The 22,030-nt window shown below is 53.6% G+C and overlaps 1 protein-coding gene across 4 annotated transcripts in view; it reads left to right on the top strand.

The window, feature by feature from the left end:
- Positions 1-22,030, top strand: part of TRAPPC9 (trafficking protein particle complex subunit 9) — a 670,396-nt gene that overhangs the window by 495,615 nt on the left and 152,751 nt on the right. The gene's annotated exons all lie outside the window — the stretch shown is intronic.

Consider the following 22,030-nt stretch of genomic DNA (forward strand, 5'->3'; position numbering starts at 1 on the left):
CCCTTATAGGTGGAATTATAGCTGGAGTAAGATATAGGTGAAATATAATTTTTATTTGTAATTGCAAAATACTTGAAACATACAGAAAATAATTTAGATACTAGCATACCATATCTCAGATTTCAGCGTTTTGCTATATTTGCTTGAGATCTCTCCCTCTCTCTCTCCCTCTCTGTCTCTGTCTCCCTCTATCTTTCTGTCTCCTCTCCCTCTCTCAAGGAAATAAAATGTTAAAAAAAAAAATAGTGGACGTTAACGCCATTGGTCAGTGGGGAGGAGGGAATGCAAATTTAAATCACAATGAGACAGCACTACACACTCATGAGAATGCTTAAAATGACAGACTGACGATGTCAAGTGTCCACAAGGAACATGCAGCAGCTGGAAGGTTCATGCCTGGGTGGGAATGTGAAACAGTGCAACCACTTTTGCAGAGGCTGCTGTAGTTTCTTACAAAACTAACCATACACGTACTCTGCCCAGCAGTTCCAACTCTAGTTATTTATTCAAGAAAAATTTAAAAACGTATGTTCACAAAAAGACCTATAAAGAATGTTCCAAGCCAAAAAATAGAGCTCAGGTGTCTGTTACAGGAGAATGAATTAACAAATGGTGGCATTTTCCTAATGGGATATTACTCAACAACAAAAAGTGACAAACTCCTAATACATCACCATGGGTGAATCTCAGGAACCTTATGCTGAGTGCGGGGAGCCTGACCCAAAATAGCATGTATCGTGTGGTTCCGTTCATCTGAGATCCCAGAACCAGCAAAACTCTTCTGTGATGGTGAAAACAGAGCATCGGTTTCTTCTGGAGAGGTCGGGATGGGCTTTGACCAGGAAGGGGCACAAGGGGATTTTTCTAGGTGATGGCCATGTTGTCTAACTTGATATCTGGGTGTGGGTTCCACAGGTGTTTGCCATTGTTAAAATTTAGCCAATGTGTACTTAAGATTTGTGCATTTCTCTGAGAGTCGATTTTCTATCAAAAGAAAAACTGTAAGCAGATGTTAAACTCTGCCTGTTGAAGGACTTGGGGGTGGTGTATGATATCTGCACTAGTCTTTGAAATGCCTAAAAAACTAGATTCCTGGATGGGTGGAGGGATGGGAAGATGGATAGACTGAGTTGATAAAGCAAATAGAATAAAATGTTAATTATAGAATGTACCAATGGGTATATAGAGTATCCTCTGAGGAATTCTTTCAACTCGGAAGGAAATGCTGGGAAAAAATAAGCAAATGAAAAAGCAGCCAAGCCCGACAGCCCCGCCCCGGCCCCCGCCCCCTCCTTCCTTTCTCTTCCTCCTCCAGAGTCTGTGTGTCTCGGAGGCCGTGGCGTCATCCGCTCCACGCTTTACTACTTTATTGTATTTATTTATAGCCACAACAAACACTACGTTCAGAGTATTTTTTTTTTTTAATGACATAAGTGGTTCCATATCATATGTCTTTTTCTGCGTGTCTTTTTATAACTTTAAATCAGCATTGTGCTGTGGAGCTGAATATGAATCAGGTTTCTGCATCCTGACTGCTCTTCGTGATTCGTTCGTGAATGCACCGTTTATCCATCTCCACGCTGATCCGCTACGAGATTGCTTCCAGGGTGTGGCTGTTTAGTGTCATTATGGATGATGACACATACAAATGCACAGTCGTGTTTGCTGTCTGGGGCCGATATTGGGAGGGCGTTCATGGCCTAACCCTTGAGAGGACGGAAACACTCCCTCTGAAGAGCTCCTTGTTGTAGGGGGTTCTTGCTGTGCGGGCGTGTGCAGGGCTCACGTGCTCGTGCACGGAGGCCGTGGCGGCCGTGCTGAGTGTTCTGGCTCCGGGGCGTGAGGACAGGCTCTTTCCTGGCCTGCTGCTGCGTCCTTGGTGCTCTAGGCCACTGGCAGCGGCCTGGGCCCCGTGCTGGTCCCCAGGCTGTGAAGGAGACCGTCTGCCCCCTGCCTTGTCTGCCTTGTCTAGATGTTTTGATGTAGCCTGCGATCCCAGAGGACATCCTTCTGGTCGTCTTATGACACCAACATAAATCCTGCTTTAAAAAAATGACAAACTGCTGAGCTTGTTTCTAAGCTTGACTCACTGTCAGCCGTGGAAGTCTGAGCGATGTTCACGGCCCCGTTCGCAAATAAGCCCAGTTCAGTCTTGTGCTTCCGGCTTCTTCCTTGTTAAGCTTCTTGCTTAAATTCTCATTTCTTGATGCATCTAACTCGCACATTCTTTATTCATTCATAAAATATTCATTCGATAAATATTGATGCTTCGAGAACTTGCTCTGGGGTGCCTGCGTCAGGCTCCGGGAGCTACAGGATGAGTAAGCAAGGACCCCTCATGGCCGGGAGTTGACGACACTCCCGCGGCCGGGGCGGCCCTGCCACTCCTGCCTGATGGGCCATCCTGCTGTTTTGGGTGGGGGGTAAACCGGAGGTCGTGATGCTCCTTTCTGTCTGGGGAGTCAACTTGGGCGCTGCTCCCACTACCCCGCGAACCCAGGGGTGACCGCCGGGCATCCCAGCGTTCGCGGGGATGCAGGGGTCACTGCGCTTCCCTTTCCAGACCTCTCCAGCCTTGCCTGGTTTGGACACACGCTCTGCCTCCATGGAGAGGGCCCAGGTCTTTGGTCTGACGGAGCAGGTCTGGGGGAGGAAGCTGCGGTGGGTGGACCTTGCCTGGCAGCCCCGGGAAGCCCCTTGAGTCCTGGGCTGCTGTCCCCGTACCTCCCGGTTCTGTCTCCTCGGAGCCCTGTGCCCTCCCGGAGTCCTGAGCTCAGCCCCCCCGAAGCCTGACCCTCCCCCACCGGCGCCATCCCCACCACAGCTCGGGCTTCCCTAGGCGCTCATGAGGGCTGCCCTCGGCCAGGCTCGGCCACTCTGAGGAGGGCAGGGCGGGCCAGCTCTCCCCGGTGGTGAGGGCAGCGGTGGTCCTCAGACTCCGGCTTTATCTCCCAGTGCGTGGCAGGCCGCCTTCCCACTGCTCCCTGGGGAGTGGGCAGGTGAACCACGGGTTCTGCCGGGGTGACACAGCCTCACCCTCGGTGAAGAGCCGTGTTCCTGGAAGCCACGTAGCTGTGATGCTGCTCTTCTCGGAGCCCTGGCATCCTGGGTCACAAGGCATTTGACGTCCTTTTAAGGGTGACCTGCAGTCCAGGAGAAGGGACCAACTCCAATTAGACTGTTGGGGGCCTGCATCTGTCTCCCCCTCCCTCCGGGTAGAAAGGCGTGCCAAGTACAAGAGAAACGTGTCCTTGGAGTCACAGTTTCTGAGCCCCGTGTGTTTGCAGGAGGTCAGGCACTCAGTCCCCCTAGTACCCTCACACAGGAGCTTCTGTCCGCATGTTATAGACAAGCAGACGGAGTACAGAGGTCAAAGGCACTTGGTGGCACCCAGGTCTGAATGACGCCATGGCTGAGCTTGGAATGGCGATTTAAGATGGGCTGGAGATGCTAGCACATATATATGGAATCTAAAAAAACAAAAAAAAAATGGTCATGAAGAACCTGGGGGCAAGACGGGAACAAAGACGCAGACCTACTAGAGAATGGACTTGAGGACACGGGGAGGGGGAAGGGTAAGCTGAGACAAAGTGAGAGAGTGGCCTGGACATATATACACTACCAAACATAAAATAGATAGCCAGTGGGAAGCAGCCGCATAGCACAAGGAGATCAGCTCGGTGCTTTGTGACCACCGAGAGGGATGGGATAGGGTGGGTGAGAGGGAGGGAGACGCAAGAGGGAAGAGATATGGGGATATATGTGTATGTATAACTGATGCACTTTGTTATAAAGCAGAGACTAACACACCATTGTAAAGCAATTATACTCCAATAAGGATGTAAAAAAAAAAAAAGATGGGCTGGAGGGGGCGGGGGGAAGCAGGTTCTATTTTCTCCTCTTTCTGCTCTATGCAGCCTTAGGTAAGCTGTGACCGGCACTGAAGTCCATTGTCAAGCGTACAGGCCGGCAGAAGACGGGGAGGCGGAGGAGCAGGCTGGGTCTTTGGCTTGCAAGGTGTTCATTAATTCATTCAACAAGCACTTCCCGAGTGTCGAGCGAGTACCACGCCCTGCCAGGAGATGACATAGTGAGTAAGGTCCTCACTGTGTCCTCACTGCACTTATGTTGGGTGTGGAAGAAAGACAGGGATTGTCACACAGGGTGAGGAGAATCCAAAGCTGAGAGGAAGAAACCCAACTTGGAGCTGGGAAGGCTTCCTGGAGGAAGTGGTGCTAATACAGAACAGGACACTGAGTAGGAGTGAGGTGGGGCTGGAGTGCAAGGGAGAGCAGCCCAGGTGAAGGAGCAGCACGCCCTGGAAAGGGGCGTGTGCGCGGGGTGGCGTGAAGGACTTCTTCATAGGCTGAATGTTCGCGTTTTTAAACTGGAAATACCACTCTTATACCCATATTTCCTAGGGATATCTAGTTCATCTTATAATTTAAAATACAACATTTCAGCAAATGGATGTAGCAAGTACCTTTTCACCTTCCACATCTTTTCTGTGAAAGGTCCTTTGGAAATCAGTGACTCATCTCTCTTTCTGTGGCCTGGTTGATGCATCAGTTCTGTAATTAAGCACCATTAGTTAACTTCACTTTTGCCATACACGATTTGTGATGCTTGGTCTGTGCTGATCGCATTTCCTGGGGCTCCACACCATCAGTCGTGACATTGAGAATGTCCTCCAGACTTGCAGCTAGATGCCTGAAGTAACCTTCATTTTTACCCGAGGGGTGGTGTAAAGAAGAACCCACTTTCACAAGCATTTCTGCCTTTAATCCTCATCCTCAAGGTGTGGGCATTGTGCCCATCTCTGCTTACGCGTAAGAGAGCTCGAACTTGCCAAGGGCCACGCAGTTAGTTGGAATTGGGACCCGGGGCTGCCCAGTTGCCACCATACCCCTCCGCGGGAGTTACCTGCACTTCTTTAGGCTATGTCCCGGGAACTGGGCATCCCCCCTCCTCCAGTTTCAAAAGATGACCAGAAACAGTAGAACACTTTTCTGAGTGAAAAAGAATGAACTTCCTTAAGAAAGTACAGTGTCGCCAGCAGCAAATGTACTGGAAAAATCAAGATATGATAATTATTGTGTTTTTGCTTAATTATCAATCCGTTAAAATTAAATTTCATGACAACCCTCATCTATGCGCAAGTCTCTCTTAATTTACAGTAACAGGTGCTGTCTCACCCGTGCTTCAGGCCACCCCGCCTCGTCCCGCCCGCCCGCCCTCACAGGGAGCCGCTGCCTGCTTGGCAGGCCTGGCACGTGTGGTCCAGGCGTCTCCCCGCTGCGGAGCCTCGTCGCTGGCTGGCTGAGAACAGGTCAGCCCTGTCAAGTGTCCGGATGGAGGGCGCACCGCACAGGTCCTAGAATGGCGGTGGAGCCAGAGGGGCAGGGACGGGCTCGGGAGCAAGTACAGCTCCGGCGCTCTGAGACTTTCCCCTTGACGCCGTCCAGGCCGTGGGGAGGGCCGGACCCTCACGTCTGGAGGATCCTGGCGGGGCTCTGGGGTGGGAGTGAGAAGGCCTGGGCGCTCCATGGCATTGTGGTTGTGTTTCTAGGGTTCTCTTGATGGTCTGAGGGGGGCCCAGCCTGTGGCACAGCGCTGCATTCAGCCGGCAATTTGTTTCTGGTTTAGCTTTTCTTCTTCTGCCTCTTGAGTGGCTTTAGATAATAAGCCTCCTCCCTCCTCTAGGTTTTAACTTCTTCCCTGGTCCTGTGAGAGGCTCAGACAATGTTTCCTGTAGGAGTGAACGAGCAAATGAAGTGATCACGTGATAAGCGATGACTTGTGATTGGTTACTTGCTGTGCTGCGTGTTCTGTCTTCAACGTGTGTTTTGAGGTCGCTATCGTGATCATCATCTCTATCTAGCAGATGAAGAAACTGAGGCTCAGAGGGGTGACCAGCCAGGTGACCACTAAGGTCCCGTCCTCCTCTCATTTTGACTTTGATCTTCTGTAACTCCCCGCAGACGGGTTTGGGGAGCAGCCTGTGTGTCCTCTACCCCCGCGATCGTTCACCTGTGTGCAGGCGCCCTCCCCGGGCACAGTGAGCGTGTAAGCAGTGATTTCCGCGCGGGCCCGCCTCGGGGGGTGTATGCCGCTGTATCACAAATTGCTGTTTATCCGAGCCCAGAACAGCCCCAGCCCCAAATATCTAGCTCCTCCTACCAACTGTCTCCACGTTTTTCTCTTGTTCAGTTCCGTCGAGCACTTCATTGCATCCCGCGAGGAAGCCCTTGTTGTTAGGAGACCGGTGTTGTTGCCCTTTGCTGTTTAACCGCAGCTGGAATGTGCGCACGGCCTCCTTCCACGGGTGGCCTGCCCTGCCCCCCCGCCGTCCACAGGCCTGTGCCCCCAGCCCGGTGGTCTCTTCTGCAGCCGTTCTGAGTCAGAAGACTTTGTGGATTTTCTTTGTTCCTTTTTCAGACTGGGAGGAAAGTGGGAGAGTCCTTCAGAAACTAAGCTCATGGAAACTAGGAGAAAGCACCTTGGTGTGTTCTTGTCCTTTCGGCTGACCGATGGGGAAACTGAGGCTCGGGTTTGCTTCGCAAGCCCCGGGCAGGATGACGTTGGTGCCGGCCTCCTCACTCCCTGGCCACAGCGTCTCCGCCACCCCACTCTGCATCCCTTCCAGTTAGCGGTTTTGCAAGTCTCCTAATAGAAACCCGGATGGCGCCAGAATCAATAGGATCCTCTAATGGTTCATAGGCAGCAAGAGGAGGGGTCAGAGCTCAGCCTGGAGAAGCTTCCAGGTGACAGAGATTCGATACCTGGAAGATGCTGCAGTTTGCTGACTCAGATGACAGCAGATACCTGGAAGATGCTGCAGTTTGCTGACTCAGATGACAGCAGAGAGTCTCTCCTCTTCGTGAGAAAAGAAAAACCAGGTCACTCGCTTGGGCTCCGTACGCCGGGCAGCTTTGTGTGGCTTCTGTTGTCCTGAGCGACTGGAGCCTCCCTCCTGCAGGAGGTGGTGCCCCCTGCACCCACGCCCTGGCTGCAGGCTGGTGTTCAGGCGCCCACCCCGTGGACACAGGCCTAGCGGGCGCAGACCTGGGGCCACACGGAGCCCAGGCCCGGTCTCGCTCGGCCGCTGGCTGGCTCGGCTGTCTGGGTAAGTCGCTTGGCCTTGTTGAGCTTTCAAGTAAAGCGTGGATACTGATGCCTGTCCCGCAGGTCGTTATAAGTACTAAAGTTAGTCCAGGCTGTGTGCCTAGCACTGCACGTGACCCCCGGAGGTGCTCCGTGACGGGCAGGTAATGTTATTTTCAGCTGTGAGAACGGCTCCCGCCATCCGAGCCGCCAGGCCTGGGGAAGGGCGTGCGCTTGGGGTCTTGTGCTTCCTTTCTGGGGAGATGACTGTGCGGAGTTTTGCTCAAGTGCTTAGTTATGACTTGGAGTCGCGTTGCCCAGGCTCCTGGGCGGTGTCTGACGTGGGGACAGAAGGTCCTCCTCTGTCAGGAGCCGGAGGCCACACAGCCGCTTCACAGGGAGGACTTACTATGAGGGCTTGTTAACGAGGCCTGACCAGGGAACTGGTAACCAGGTAACCGGAAGGGTAGGGGGCGCCACTGAGGCGTGCGGTGTAGCAGACCTGCCGCCCCTGGGTCTGGGGGCCGGGGTTATGGGCCGGCATCGTTGCAGTTGGGAGCTGGGGGTTGGCGGGACGCCTGGGGTCTGGGGTCTCGGGGGAGGTGCACCCTCGGGAATCTCAGGCAGATGGCCACCCTTGGGAAGTGACAGGAAGGTCCGGAGGGAGCAAGGCCGTCCCCTGGGGCCCCTCGGCCTTCGGCATGGATGGGAGAGCAGAGCGTGGCCCGCAGGGTCAGCACTGGGGGACCTCAGGCGGTGACAGAGCCGCCCCGCCGCGTCCTCCCCGATCTCCCCCTGGAGCCGTGTCCCGCTCCCCTGTGTGTCCATGGACTCTTGGATGGTGTTTGGTATTTTCTACCTCGCGTCTCGCTCTTGCCAGACTAGCGGTTCCCAAACTTCGCCTCAAATTGTTATTACGGGACTCCCCCCGCCCCACCACCTCCTGATCTGATTGGTTGGGTGCCACCTGGGCCTCGGGACCTGTCAGTCTCCCCTGGTGACTCTAACGGGTGGCCCTGTGCGGGGACCACGAGGCTCGACTGTGGGGTCTTTGGGGGCAGCGTGTGTGTCTTGCTCAGCTCTGAACGTCCCTACCACCTTGATCCACTGTCAGGCACACAGTAGGTGCTCAGGTAATGTGCATGAGTGAGTGAGTTAGCAGTGGGCGTGCTGAGTGTCATTCACAAGCGTTCCCCTCCTCCTTAGGGGTCCTGCTCAGGGCGCTGTCAGGCACACAGTAGGTGCTCAGGTAATGTGCATGAGTGAGTGAGTTAGCAGTGGGCGTGCTGAGTGTCATTCACAAGTGTTCCCCTCCTCCTTGGGGGTCCTGCTCAGGGCACTGTCAGGCACACAGTAGGTGCTCAGGTAACGTGCATGAGTGAGTGAGTTAGCCGTGGGCGTGCTGAGTGTCATTCACAAGTGTTCCCCTCCTCCTTAGGGGTCCTGCTCAGGGCGCCTCCATTCACAGCCTGACTCAGGCAGGCTTTAAGCTGACCCCATCGGGGGACATGGTGGTGATTATCCTCCTGGTTCAGTTCACCAGGAAGAGGTGGCGGGTAGTGACACGGGTCTTGTGTTCTCTTTGGTGCTTATCCCTCACACTCCCAAGCCCAGTCTCCCCCAGCCGCAGTGCTCTGGTTGGTCTGGAGCTAGAAATTCTGGGAACTCATCATTCCCTTCGTGGGGATTGGAGTCTGGCCGTGGAGCCCCGTGCGCAGACCTCTCAGGGCCCTCAAAGGTGTCTGCCCACATGTTAGGGAAAGGGTCTCATCTTATCTGGTGGGAAGAGGAAAGTGCCCTGGACTGAGGCGAGACGTGCGCAGCAACCCCAGCTCTGCTGGTCCTTGGTCGCACCCTTGGCTGGTCCTTCACGCTCTCTGATGCTGACGCCTCATCTGTCAGATGGGCGGGGGGGAAGAAGCCCAGACGTGCCCACCTCGGCGCTGGGCCACTTCAGCGAAGGTGCCGAAGGGACGGGGTGTGTCGTTATTCATTCTTTCACTTAAAAACTTTATGTGGAGAATTCAAATATATACAAGAGGTGCCGTAATAGTACTTCTCACCCAGTTCTATAACTAGTGACTTATGGCCAATCTTTTTCATCTCTCCCTCACCAGCTGCCCCATTTCCTGTGTTATTTTGAAGTAAATCCAAGACGGCATATCATTTCATCTGCAAATATTTTAATAGTCAACATTGGAGCTCTTTTTAAAAACATAACCACAATGCCATATCATGTTTTAAAATGAGCAGTTCCTCAATATCAATTTTTAAATTTCCAATGATCTCGGTGTCATGTTTTTTAAACATTTTTTGGAATCAGAATTCAAGAGGTTGATAAGTCGCACGTCCGTTTTTAATCTGTAGGCTCCCTGTGCATCTCTTTTTTCTCACACTTGTTCATTGACTAAATCAGGTCCCCCAGTTGGGGATTTGGCCAGTTGGGTGCCTGTGGTGGTGGTGACCTTGCTCCTCTGACTGACTTCTCTTTCTTTATTCCTTATTAAATTGGTAGTAAGCTCTAGAGGCTTGATCATATTCAGTGATAGTTTTCTTTTTCTTTTGCAAAGAATCTCCATTAGAAGGCACTGGTGTCTGCTTATCTACTTTCTGTGATGGAGCCGTTATTATTAGATCTTTTCCTTTTATCTAACCTTACACCCCGAATGCATGCCTTTTCATCCCCAACGGATGAGTAGACATTAAGAAATTCTCTAACTCTTTTTCATAAGCTCAAAATGAAACACACAAGCATTTTCTGTCTGAGGTTTGGGAAATGAACAGATGAAGAAGTGAAGCCGTTTCCTGTGTCTCTCCGCTCTAAAGCATCCTGCCCGTCAGATAATTAAGGCTCATTGTTCTCAGCAGGTGCCCAGCGGGAGACATCGGGGTAATGCTGGGGCTACTTAGGGCTCTCAGAGGCCCAGCGGGATTGGGAAACCTGCATCCACCTCTGGTAGCTGACGCAGCCCTGGAGCTGAGTGGCTCCGGGTCTGGCAGGACCAGGCTGCGGCCCACATGGGAGTGGCGGCATCCTGACTGTCCAAGGGAACTGGTTTCAGGGGCTGGTGGGGAGAGGAGGGGACGTAGAGTTCGGGATGTCTGGGACTTTGTGGCACAGATTAGCCCGAGCAGCATCTGTGTGTATTTGTCATACGTTATGCTGCTTCCTCTGAAACTAACTTAAGCTTGTGAATGTTTGTGTTTTTCCAGGACCAGGGTTATTTTTCCCATTTGACGAACAGCTCACCGCAGCTCAGGATGGGAGAGCTGGGTGTTTCCTGTGGCCCGAGTGCAGGGGGAGGTGATGGGTGGACTGGTCTGGGCCAGATCTTAGCGGACCTTGGGTGCCGATGAGTCTTAATACATTTTTAATGAGGGATACATTTGAAGATGTCTTTGTCTTTTGGGTTTTCCCCGTTTTCACCTTCAGGATAAATGACAGCTTCACCCTGGCTTGAAATCCTCCTGTGAGAGCCATGGTCAAAGCCACGTCTTTGGAGGGGAAGGGGTGGTCACAAGAGAGTTCGAGGCAGGAGAGTGTCAGCTTGACCTTTTAGGAAGTGTCTGGAAGGGGTGACAGCTGGTGAGAGCCTGGGTGGTCTCAGGCAGGTCATGGCGGCTGCGCCTGGGGGCGCCCTTTGGAGCAGAGAGAAGGGTCGGGATCCGGAGACCCTCAGGAGGGAGGAAGGCTAGAGGGTTGGTGGGTGTGGGCTGTGGAGAAGGAAAGGGAAGTTTCTAGTCTGGGCAGCTGGGTGGGTGGTGGTGCCATTTGCTTGCCCAGCAGATGCATGGCCAGGGCGGGGTGGGGAGGTTCTGAGGGCACTGAGGCTGTGGCCGCAAGGCTGCTGTCCTCGCACGGGCAGCCCACTTCCTGCTGCACCAGAAATGCCGCGCCGTGACCTTGGGCAAAGCGCACAGCAGTGGGAGCCGAAGGTCTGGCTTCTGGTCGCGTCTCTGCCAATGCCTGGCTCGTGCCCTTGGGCTTGTCATTCAGGCTCCCAGCAAACTGGGGGCTCGGTTAGGTCCCGTGAGGAAATAGCGGTGGAGCTGCCTGAAAGCTGCAGGACACTTGGAAGACTTGACCGTTTTATTCTCCTCCCTCCTGGGAGCGAGACCTTGGGGAAAGGTGGGGACAGGCGTGCTCTTCCCCGTCTCCTGGGACAGGCGTTCTGTACAACTGGCGCCTTTCTCTGGGGCTCCACAAGGGATCTCAAGCTGCCGGCACCCGGCTCTCCCGGCCCTGATCGGGCTCGTAGCCAGTGACGCTCAGAGAGGCCTGCTGGGCCCCTGCGGGACTCCGGGGGCTGCCCTTTTGTTTGGGCCCAGCTAGCCCCTCTGTTCCCCAGCTTAGGGAAGCTCTTCCCGTTCAACCCCACACACCGCCTTTGGGCCTGGGAATGGGACGCAGATCCCAGCGTGGGAGGAGAAGTGAAAGAGGAGGGTCGGGATCCTCGTCCCGGCCAGCAGTGTGGGGCAGCCTGAAGCCGGGCAGGCTGGTCCCAGGGCCCGAGGCTGCAGGGGTCGGCAGGGCTGAGGCCAGCGCAGGGACCCTCCTCTGGGGGGGAGTCTGGTCCACGGCATGCTTATCAGCAGACTGACCGACGGCCCAGAAGAATCGCTGCGTCCTTTCTCGGACTGCCTTACCTAGCATCTTTCACATAAGGAAGCACTTCAGGGTTGGAATTGGGCTGGAACTTGGATGACAAGGCAGCCTCACAGCAGAGTATTAGAACCGCTGGTGGCAAAACCGAAGGGAAGTGGGTGTTGACATGATGGAGTCGTTTAATCTGTGTCAGTTCAGAAGGTCTCCACGAAGGTACATTGACTCAAAAGACCCGTTAGCCGCTGGAACCTGCCCACGATGGACACAGTAAAACCCGCGCTGGCAGAGGAGCTCCCCTCGGCTTCCAGCGCGTGAGCCCTTGTGCCCCTGGCCTTGGAGGGAAGGGGGCGTCCGAGGCTTCCTCCCGGACCACTTGCTGACGCCTCTGCGTTCTACACGGTCACGCTTTCTAGCCTTCCCCGTCAGCAGGAGGCTTCCGGGCCTCTCGTGTCACCCCCCCCCCCCCCACCACCCGCCTGTCATTTCTGCGTGCCCGTTGAGGAAACAGGCTCAGCGGGAGCAGATGACCCGCCCCAGGTGACACTGCCCGTGGGTGTCCGAGCCAGGGTTTGAAGCGGGTTCGTGAGAGGCCTCCTGTGGAGAGCTCCCTCCTGCCGGCTCCCTGGGTCATTCTACCTGTGAGTCGAGAGCTTCCCAGGAGCCTCTCCAGGCACCAGAGATGCAGGTGTTACAGGACAGTGGCTTGGAGGACCCCAGAGTGTGTCGGGAGGGAAGGGCCAGCGACTGGACGATCAGATAGATCAAGGGCAAGGCTACGTGACAGACCTGCGCAGGAGGGGTGCCATCGCCGCGTATCATTCCCGAGGCCGTGACGCGGAGCATTTTAGCGCGATAGCGGGTGTCCGCCCATTCAGGGCCATCTTATCAGTTGTCTTCCCTATCTTTCAACTTGAGAATGAATATATTGCATAGGTATTATATGCACACAGTATGTGCACCGTGTATATACATGTGCTCAGGTGTACTTACACACACCTGCACACACGCATAAGACTATGAATGTTATCCTTATTATCTTCAAAATACTGTTACAGCTCTGGGGGTTTATGTGAAGTGCAGCCGTAGCTGAGAATCTCTCCACTTCAGAACTAGTGGAAAAGCCGTGGCTTCAGGGTTGCAGAGACCTGGGCCAGGTCCTCCCTCCTTGACCTCCGCCTGTGGCACGATCTCAGGCAAGTTGCGTACCCTGCCTTAGCGTCGGTGCTGACATCTGCATGCCCGGGCTGATGGCGGTACCTGCCCGGGGAGGTGGGTGAGAAGGTTGAGTGAGTAGCTCTCACGTACCTGCAACTGCTCCAGAAATGCCAGTCCACTTGTATTACCTTGGAGACACGTGGAGTACTCTGCTGTGTCAGTCACAGGTCATCCTGAAGAGAGAGAGGCAAAGGCCCTGCGAGGTGAGGCTCACAGAGAGCACCCCGTGCCTCCCTTCAGGAATGTCGCTTTGTTAACATACGGTATCAGTTGTCCACCAGCTGCCTGATTCCAGAGGCCAAGTCCAGTTGCCCCCTTCTGCTGTGTCCTCCCCCCTGACATCAGGGTCGTCTTGGAAATCCCTGAGATTCAAGGAAGACTGGGCATCCCATCCTGGGAAAGAACTTAAGACTCCTGATTGTAGGAGCCTGTTTCCAGGGCTTTTTAGTGACCAGGGGGCACATAATCAGAAAACAGGCACCTGAGAGCTGTGGGAATTGTTAAGGCCACGGGGCAAAGGCTGCGAGTTTCTCCGTTTAATGTATATATATATAAAAAAAAGAGAGCGCGTGCGTATGTCATTGTGTACCCTCCATCCGCCTACACCAGCTTTTTATTAGGGAAAGTGTTTTTTTTTCATTCTTGCTGTTGTATATTCTGTGGGTTTGGACAATGACGTGTACAGTGACGTGTACCCATCATTCTAGAATCCCCCGTGCTCCGCCTGTTCATCCTTCCCTCCCCTCCAGCCCCTGGTGATCACTGATCTTTTTACTGTCTCCTTAGTTTTACCTTTTCCAGAATGTCATATAGTTGGAAGCATACAGGATGTAGCCTTTTCAGGCTGACTTCTATTATTTAGTGATATGCATTGAAGGCTCCTCCATGTCTTTTCATGGCTTGATAGCTCATTTCTTTTTAGCGCTGAATAATATTCCATTGGAAGTACCACAGTTTGTTTATCTATTTACTTACTGGCGGACATCTTGGTTGCTTCCAAATTTTGACCTTCATGAATAAAGCTGCTCTAAGTACCCATGTGCAGGATTTTGTGTGGATGTAAGTTTTCAGCTCCTTTGGGTAAACACCGAGGGGCATGACAGCTGGATCGTATGGTAAGAGTGTATTTTTACCAGAATCATTGTGCATTTTAAAAAGCCAAAAACAACGCATACTTTTTTACCTCTTTCCTCATCCAGTTTCCAAGTACTGTTCCATAGCAATAGGAAAAGGAAAAAAAGGAAAGAAAAAATGCTGAAGTAAAACAACACATAGCATGGTGCGGGCTTGGGGCGTCCCGTTCTCTGTCTGCAGCACCCCGCCCGACCCAGTCGGCCGCGTCATCTCCTCATCCTAGGGGACTTTGGGCTTCCCCACTCCTCCCGCCTTTCATCCACGCGTCCTCTGCATCTCATGCTGGGGTGTCCTTATTGCTTGCATGTCTCTGTCTGCCCTGGGAACCCCCTCTGGGCAGGGGTCATGTTCTCATTATCTCAGTGCTGGCTCCTGGCCTAGTGCCTGGCCCAGTAGGACCTGAATTGAATCACTTTCTGTATCATTCAGTTTAGGCTGAGTTTCTCTGCAGTAACAAAAGACCCAGAATCTTAGTTACTTAGCACCACAGGAAGATTTGTTTCTTGCTCACGTTTTGTGTGTATCACAGGTTGGTTTAGCTCTGCTCCGTTTTGCTTCCATTCGTGACCCGTGTCCTCTGGAGACATCCTGGTTTTGGGGCAGAGGAAAAGAGAAGGGGACAGGCCACATGATAGCTCAGGAGCATTCTGCTTGGATGTGGCCTGGGTCACTTCCTGCACATTTTGTTGGTCAGAGAAGTCACAGGGCAGCCTGAGATCAAAGAGGCGAGGGTGGGCAATCCTGTAGGAAGGGCACCAAGATTTGGACACTGCTGGAGTCCAAGTACTTTCTTTGCGTTTAAAGGGAAACTACCATACTTCTTTGGGTCTTCATCTTCCACTTTTTGCCATCTTTAGAGGATGGTTGCTTTTTTCCTATATGAACATATAACGTTACAGTTGACTCTGCATTCTTTCGTCCTTTCCCACATTTGTTCAGAAGGCATTACTAGAATACCCATCGTGTCCTAAGCGCCATGCTGGTGCTGTGTGGAGAAGGGCTCACAGACGTACCCACTTAGCCTGGTGTGATGCACATGTGTGCTAGGCGTGGAAGTGAATCCCTTGTCGTTTTAACTGAGGTTTATTGAGCACCTGTCAGACTCAGGCTACTCTGGCTGGAAGCCCAATCTCTGCTCTCAGGTTTTGCTACACGAGACCAGAAAGGGACTGATGTGTGTGACACTCGGCACGTGCCGGGCACCGTGCTGCCAGCTTTATAGACTCGCTTATTGAGCCTCAGCAATCTGAAGAGTGGGCAGCCTGAACCTATCCAGTAAAGGGGGAGACTTGAGACCGTGGCTGCCCCATCCCCCGTCAGAGAGATTCGGGTGGGAGGGGCCAGAGTCCTCAAGTGTCCCACCCCGCACTCCCACGAGGCCGAGTGAGGACTGGAATTCGGGGCACCTGCTCTGGGGTCGCATGGTACGGCCTCTCCCTGTGTCCAGCTCCCCTCTAGGACGAGACAGTCCAGCCAGGGACCTCATCCCCCCTGCCCAGGAACCCTCTCCTCTTATGCAGGGCCTAGCCTGGAGGAAGTGCTCCTTGGTATTGGTCGAAATCAGCTGTCTTCGTCACCTCATCCTGTTTAAAGTTTTTGTTTGTTTGTTTGTTTTTTCAGAATTGATATGTACCAAGGACCTTTTTTCTCTTTAAAAACCTCCCTCCAAGAGAACTCGGGGTGTTGTGCTGGAAAGCCTCGTGATGGAGGCTGCACGGCCCCCAGGACGCCTGTCTGCCTTGCTTCCTTCATGGCTGTGTATTGCTGGTTAGGTTAGAGGGAATTCTTTTATTTCCAATTAATCATCTCTCGCGAACCTGTTCTGCATTCAGCACACAGCGGACTCCCTACTTAACATGTAGCTTCCTCGCTCCCTCCGGGACTCTTCTCTATTTTTTATAAGTAATTGCATTGTTTGTGTTTGCTTCTTGTGTTTTGGAGATGTTTCTGGAAGAGGGAAGCAGAGGTTATGGCTCCTGAATGCTAATGGACACCTTGAGAGGGGTGTCCAGAGACCAGGAGGTAAAGCTGCTTTGCTTTGGGAACCTTTGTTCTTGATAAGTAGTTCTGACGATAAAAAATTCACAAAGGCACTGTTTCTGCTAAACGGGACCTGAGGACCACCTTGTCAGCCCGCATTCCCAGCTCTGTGCCCAAGAGGTGTGTGCAGACCCCGGTCTGTTCAGGTCTGTTCAGAGGAGACAGGGCGGCGGGTGGTCCGGAGGACCTGATGCTTCTCCCCCCAGGTGTTTTGCCTGACAAAAGGCGATTTTCAAGGGTGTCATGTGGGGGAGAATCTGTAACCTCAGGAAGCAGACAAGCCAGTATTGCAACTACAGAAGGCATATTTCAGACCACACGGGAATATTCTTAACAACCCTTTCTAAAGACCCGAATGTCGGAGGCCCTGTGCTAGGTGCTGAGGGTCTGCAGACGAATAAGCCGTACACTCTGCACTGCAGTTACAGGTGGTGCAGGAGGGAGCCCAGATCTAGGGAATGAAGGCGGACAGACTGACAGTTACCGCCAGCCTGGGCAGCTCAGAACAGACATGGCCCTGGGGGGGCCCTCACCCTGCCCCGCTTTCCTTGGATCGGTATAACGTGATGCTTCCTTCTGTGCTCAGTCCCGGGGAGGAAGTCAGTTGCTGTTGGGATAATTTTAGGGACAGCTTTCCTCTGCTGCTTTCACTGAATAGTCTTCTCAAGTGTGCCTATTAATAGCACTGGGGTCAAAGTTCCTTGGTAGAGATGTTTAGTATTTTAGGGAAATGAAAAATCTAGCCTCTGTCAAACATCATTTTTCCCAGAATTTGCTGAGTGCTTGAAGTTACACAGTCTTGCCATGTTTGTTTACCTCATTTAATCTCTTCGTGTTTTCTTTAATAACTATTCTTAATATTATTTTGGAGATGCGGTTCTTCTGAATATTTGTAATGATTGTTCTGAGAAATACCTCTTAACTCCATCAAACTTTGGAACCTTGAAGTTGGAAGGGGGGTCTTTGAAATCGTCAGAGCCCTGACCCCTCACTACCGGTGGGGACCCTGAGGCCACCAAGAAGGCAAAGTGGCCTTTTCAGGATCTCACAGCTGCCTGGAGGGAGAGCCAGGCTAGACTGGGCGTCCTGGCTTCTAGATCCCAGGGCTGTGGCTTCCTAGCGGGGGGTTGAGTCAGGGTGTCGGAGCGAGGGAGCACGCTCGGAATCAAGTGTAGGCCGGTGCTCTGCCCCGCACCCTTTCCCTGAGGGAACAGATTTCTCTCTTCGGTCCACCTGGAGAATGTGTCCATTCTCCCAGACCCAGTCGAGCATCCTGTCTGCCGGAGGCCTGCCTGACCTCCTGAGACACGTCCTGCTTCTCTGTGTCCCGCGGTTCCTGGCACCTGCCCTGCTGTTAGACTCTGCTGTGCCGTGACTGTGTCTACGGGTGTCTCTCCCCAGTGAGTGGTGACTCTGGGAGCAGCGGCCATGAATTCCTCGTGGTCTCTCCCCCTAGGGTCCAGGGCAGTACCAAGTGGTTGACAAGGGTTGTAGGCAGGACAGTGCCCCCCGCCTAAGAGACGTCCACGTTCCAGTCCCCGGAACCTGCGGATGTGTTCCCTTACGTGGCAAAAGGAACTCTGCAGATGTGATTGAGTTAAGGACCTTGGGGTGGGGAGATTACCCTGGTGTCTTCGGGCTGCCATAACAAAGTACGACAGACTGGGTAGCTTGGAAACGATAGAAATTTCTTTCTCATAGTCCTGGCGGCGGAAGTCTGAGATCAGCTGGTTGCTCTGGGGACGGGGTTTCACACCCAGGCCTTTGTGGCGCCAAGCACTCCTGGCACCTTCCCGGCATCTGAAGCTTCCAGATGCTTCTGCCGGTCCTCACGTTGCTGGAGGTTGTGCCTCGCAAAGTGCGCTTTGAGGACGTTGGTCAGGGTCAACTTTTTTTCCCATTTCCTCTTTGTCCCCTGGTGGGCATGGCTCCCTGTGGTCCACAGGGATTTATGAACTTCTAGAGGGATGGGCCTCAGGTCCTGTGGGTCCCTCTCCCTTCCGCGTCTGGATCCTCTGCCATGAAGTGTTAGGGCTTCCATGAACATAAACGCACCTTTGTGCTGCAGCCTTACTGCAGAGCCATTTGAGAATCTGTAACAAAGAGCCTTGAAAGCGTTTGAGCCAGTGAGCGAGTCCCTCCTGGGAAGCTGTCCTGATGAAAATAAATCTAAACTACAGAGTGAGGGTTGAACACAAGGGTGTTTATTTCTGTGTTATTTTTAGAAACCAATATGTCCGACCATAGGGCATGATTAGTGAATTACGGTACATTTGTATAATTGACTGTTATGCAGCCATCAGAGATTGTGTTTTTATAGAGTTTGTAATGCCAAGCTCCGTTGTCACAACGAGGATTGTGATGCCAGCAGGCACAGGCAAGGGAGACACGCTGCCTAGATGCGAGTGGAGGAAACGCCACGTCTGGAGCAGGTGGCCCTGGCGCCGTGGTCCGCGAGGCTGGGATGTCCCCGAGCTGCTGCTGAGACCCGGGGCGGGGGGTTGGGGAGCCCTGCCCAGGTGCTTGCCGAAGCTCTTCGGCCATCCCTTGGGACTGTGCATCCTCCTGGCCCCAGGCACTGTACCTGACCCCCTGGCTCTGTGTCTGCCTGTTCACCAGCTGGTGGGCAGTCCCCGATGCTTCCACGAGGCTGGGAGAATCTGAAGTCCATTTCCCAGGATCAGGACCGATCACCCCCGCTCCAGGCCCAGACTGCAGAGGAGTGGAAGTTCATGGCTGCAGCGTGGGTACATGTCCACCGCTTCATGTGTGGAGGAGACAGGACATAGACTGGTATTTGTAGTGTGATACACAGTGTGTACAAATCAACTAGCACGCTTAAGTAAGACAAGCACGGCAAGTTCATGTGACTGGAAGGGAATGCAACACAGTGTGCACAGGAAGAGAGTCGTGGGGGAATCTTTTCCTCTTGTTTTTCAGTGTTTATGATGTGCATGTAATAATATTATTCGAAATATATACAAGTTATATTTTTAAAAATCCTCACCACATTGCATGACCAGGTGCGTTTCAGTTTTCCAGAGCCATGGTGTTCGCCTACCCATTTTATTGTTGGGTGTGTGCATTCAGACGTGCTCACTTTTTGTCCACCGGGAGTGCTGGGCGTCTCTGGGGACGTGGTGGCCTCGTGCTCTCTGGGGCAGATTTGAACTTGACGCTTGCCCCCCCCATCTCAGCCCCCCTTGCCCACCCAGGCACCCTCCAGAGTTCGCCGTCCTGCCAGGGCCTGCGCTGTGGGAGTCTTTGTCGGAGACCCAGGCCGCCCGTTCCCGGCCCGCAAAGGAAATCCAGCGTGTCTAGAGAAGCAGCGCTGGGGCCAGTGCTCCCTTGAGGGGAGGCTGCAGTGCTGCGGTGAGCACCCCGTGCAGCTGGTGATCGCGCTTTTTCACTCCGCTTACTCCCCCTCGGCAGCTGTGGAGTCTTTTTCCCTTGCGTTTGCAGCCACCGAAGCCGTCTCCAGCACCCCAGGGCGTCGTAAGAATGTTGACTGGCTTCCTGTGTGTCATCTCCTGAAGCGTCGAGGGTTGCTTAGCCAGCGGCGGCTCCCGTCAGCGCCTTTGGTGTGTGTAGGCGGCTTTCTGCAGCGGTCTCTGTACGGCCCCGCACCTGGGGGCCAGCACCCTGCCTCACCCCTCGCCGCCGCACTGGCCTCCGGGACGTGCTCTGTCTCCAGCCCTCCGGCCGGCCAACACGCTCACCTTTAGGCTCCTTCCTTCTGTGGGCTTCACGGGGTGCTCCTCCACCGGCTCTGCCCTCCCGCTTCAGGGTCATCGTGTAGAGCCTCTCTGCCCGTGCAGTGAAGTCTAAACGCCTTCGTGTGGCTCACGAGCGCCCCACCTTCCTTCCCTCCTCCTGTCTGTTCCTCAGACACGTGTTAAGAGGGTACGAGGTGCTGTTATGGACTCAGTAACAGAAGATCCCGTCTCTGCTCTTGAGAACTTGGCCGGCTGCTAGGGGGCGGATCGATGCCAGATGCTGGGGTACAGGGTGGAAGGGTCTCCTGGCTTCATCTCTTACATCATCTTCGTTGATTCGTTCCTTGTTCATTCGTTCCTATACGTGTGTTTGCCCCCTTGCGTTTTGCATCCTAGACACACCACGGTGCATCCTATTCACACACACACACACACACACGTGTGTTCCTTCTGCCCACAGCATGCGCCCTCCCCTCACCGGCGAGCTCATCTTCCTTCCTATATTCCGTGAAGTCTTTCTTCTGAGGGGCCCTGCCTGACAGTCCCAGACACAGTGCATTACTTCATCCTCCCATAGCTTGTGAGCATTTGTATGTTTTGGATTTAACCTTTTACAGTCTATCCATTTGTTTCCATGTTTGCCACCTGTACCAGGCCCTAAACTTCTTGACATGGGGAATTTGAAAACTTTTTTGTAATCTTCATATACCTGGAGCCCGCTCAGCACGTATTTGGTGCTCAGTATGTGTTTGTTGAATGGATGAAGGGACGAGACATACAGCTTATGCTTTTATACCTCTGTGCCTTTGCTTCTGCTTCTCCAGCTTATGGAACATCTGTAACTTCTATTGTGTTAGTGTTAAAATTACAGTTTCTTCTGCTCCTGAAAGAGAACGAACCCCGTGGTCCGTACAGTCCTTAAGTTCAGAACCTGTGTTCCCACACCCGCTCCCAGCTCCACACAGTGGGCACAGAGTAGAAGTTTGTGGGCTGCACGTGCGTACGCTCCTGTGTTGGTCTGTTCTGGGTTTTACTGTGTTCCTGATGCTCTGTGACTATTTAAATGTCATCTTAAATATATGTGAGGAAGGAGACGGACATTCACTGCTAGAATCTGATGTCCCGTAATCTGCCTTGCTTGTGGTTTTGTTTTTGCTTTTCTTGCTGGTCTCTGACTCAGAAGGGCTTATAAAAGGAGGTGTTTTGCTGCTGTTGGCTTGTTTTATAGACCTTGGTTTGGGGAGCAGTTGGACCCAGAAGGCAGATCTTAAAAAGTTAGGGCTTCAGCCTCCCGGCAGCCTGTACTCCTCCTGCCCACCTCAGGGCCTCACTGGGGACGGGTCTCCTTGTCACTGAGCCCCCAGGACATGCAGTCATGCAGCAGGGACAAGCAGGAGTGACAGGCTAGGCCCCAGGCCCGGGCCGGTGCTGGGGGTCCCGCACCGCTGCCGTCCTCTCCACAGCCCTGCATGGAAGCTGGTGTCCTCGACTCCCGGTTGAGGAAGCTGAGGTTCAGGGCCGCTGGGCAGTAAGGGAATGCGTTAGAAAGAGGCAGTCAGGATTGACACCTGGCTTTTCTGGTGCCGCAGACCGTGGCCGTGACGTCTGGCCTTCGGGGAGGCCACAGACACAGGTGGTATGTGGAGCTGGCCCGGTCAGGTTTACAGGCATAAGTAACGGATTGGCGGCAGAATCCAAGGGCAGGAGGCAGGTTCAGAACAGGTGCAGAGGTAGAGGCCTCTGCCCGCAGGATGGAAGTGGGCTCGGGGGCCAAGTTCACCCCTCGGATGGCGTCAGCAGGCAGACTCGCCCTGACGGGAGCCTCACGGAGCGTCTCACCACGTGGGTGTCCAGACCCTCAGGAGCTCGGTGGTGGTCAGAGGGGCCTCCTCAGGCGACGGGGTGGGTCACAGGCCTCCAGTGCCGGCGGCTTGCTCATCACACACGACGGGGCCAGCCAGAGTGATATTTGAATCCCAGCCCCGGCGCTTATTTTCCACTGGTCTTGGGCAAGACACTCAGCCCCGGACGTCATGATTTGCACATCTGGAAACAATTTGTTGTGAGTAGTGCATGAGCTAACGTATATGCGTGTCTGCTGGAGTGCCTCATGTGTGCTCGGTCCGTGTCCCCTTCCACCACCATCTCCTCACCTCCATCACCCCACGGCCCCTGCCCTTCATCCACAGGCGAGGGTCTTGGTTGTGGCTTAGCT

The sequence above is a fragment of the Balaenoptera ricei genome, chromosome 17 (genome assembly GCF_028023285.1).
Source record: "Balaenoptera ricei isolate mBalRic1 chromosome 17, mBalRic1.hap2, whole genome shotgun sequence".
NCBI classification, from domain to species: Eukaryota; Metazoa; Chordata; class Mammalia; order Artiodactyla; family Balaenopteridae; genus Balaenoptera; species Balaenoptera ricei.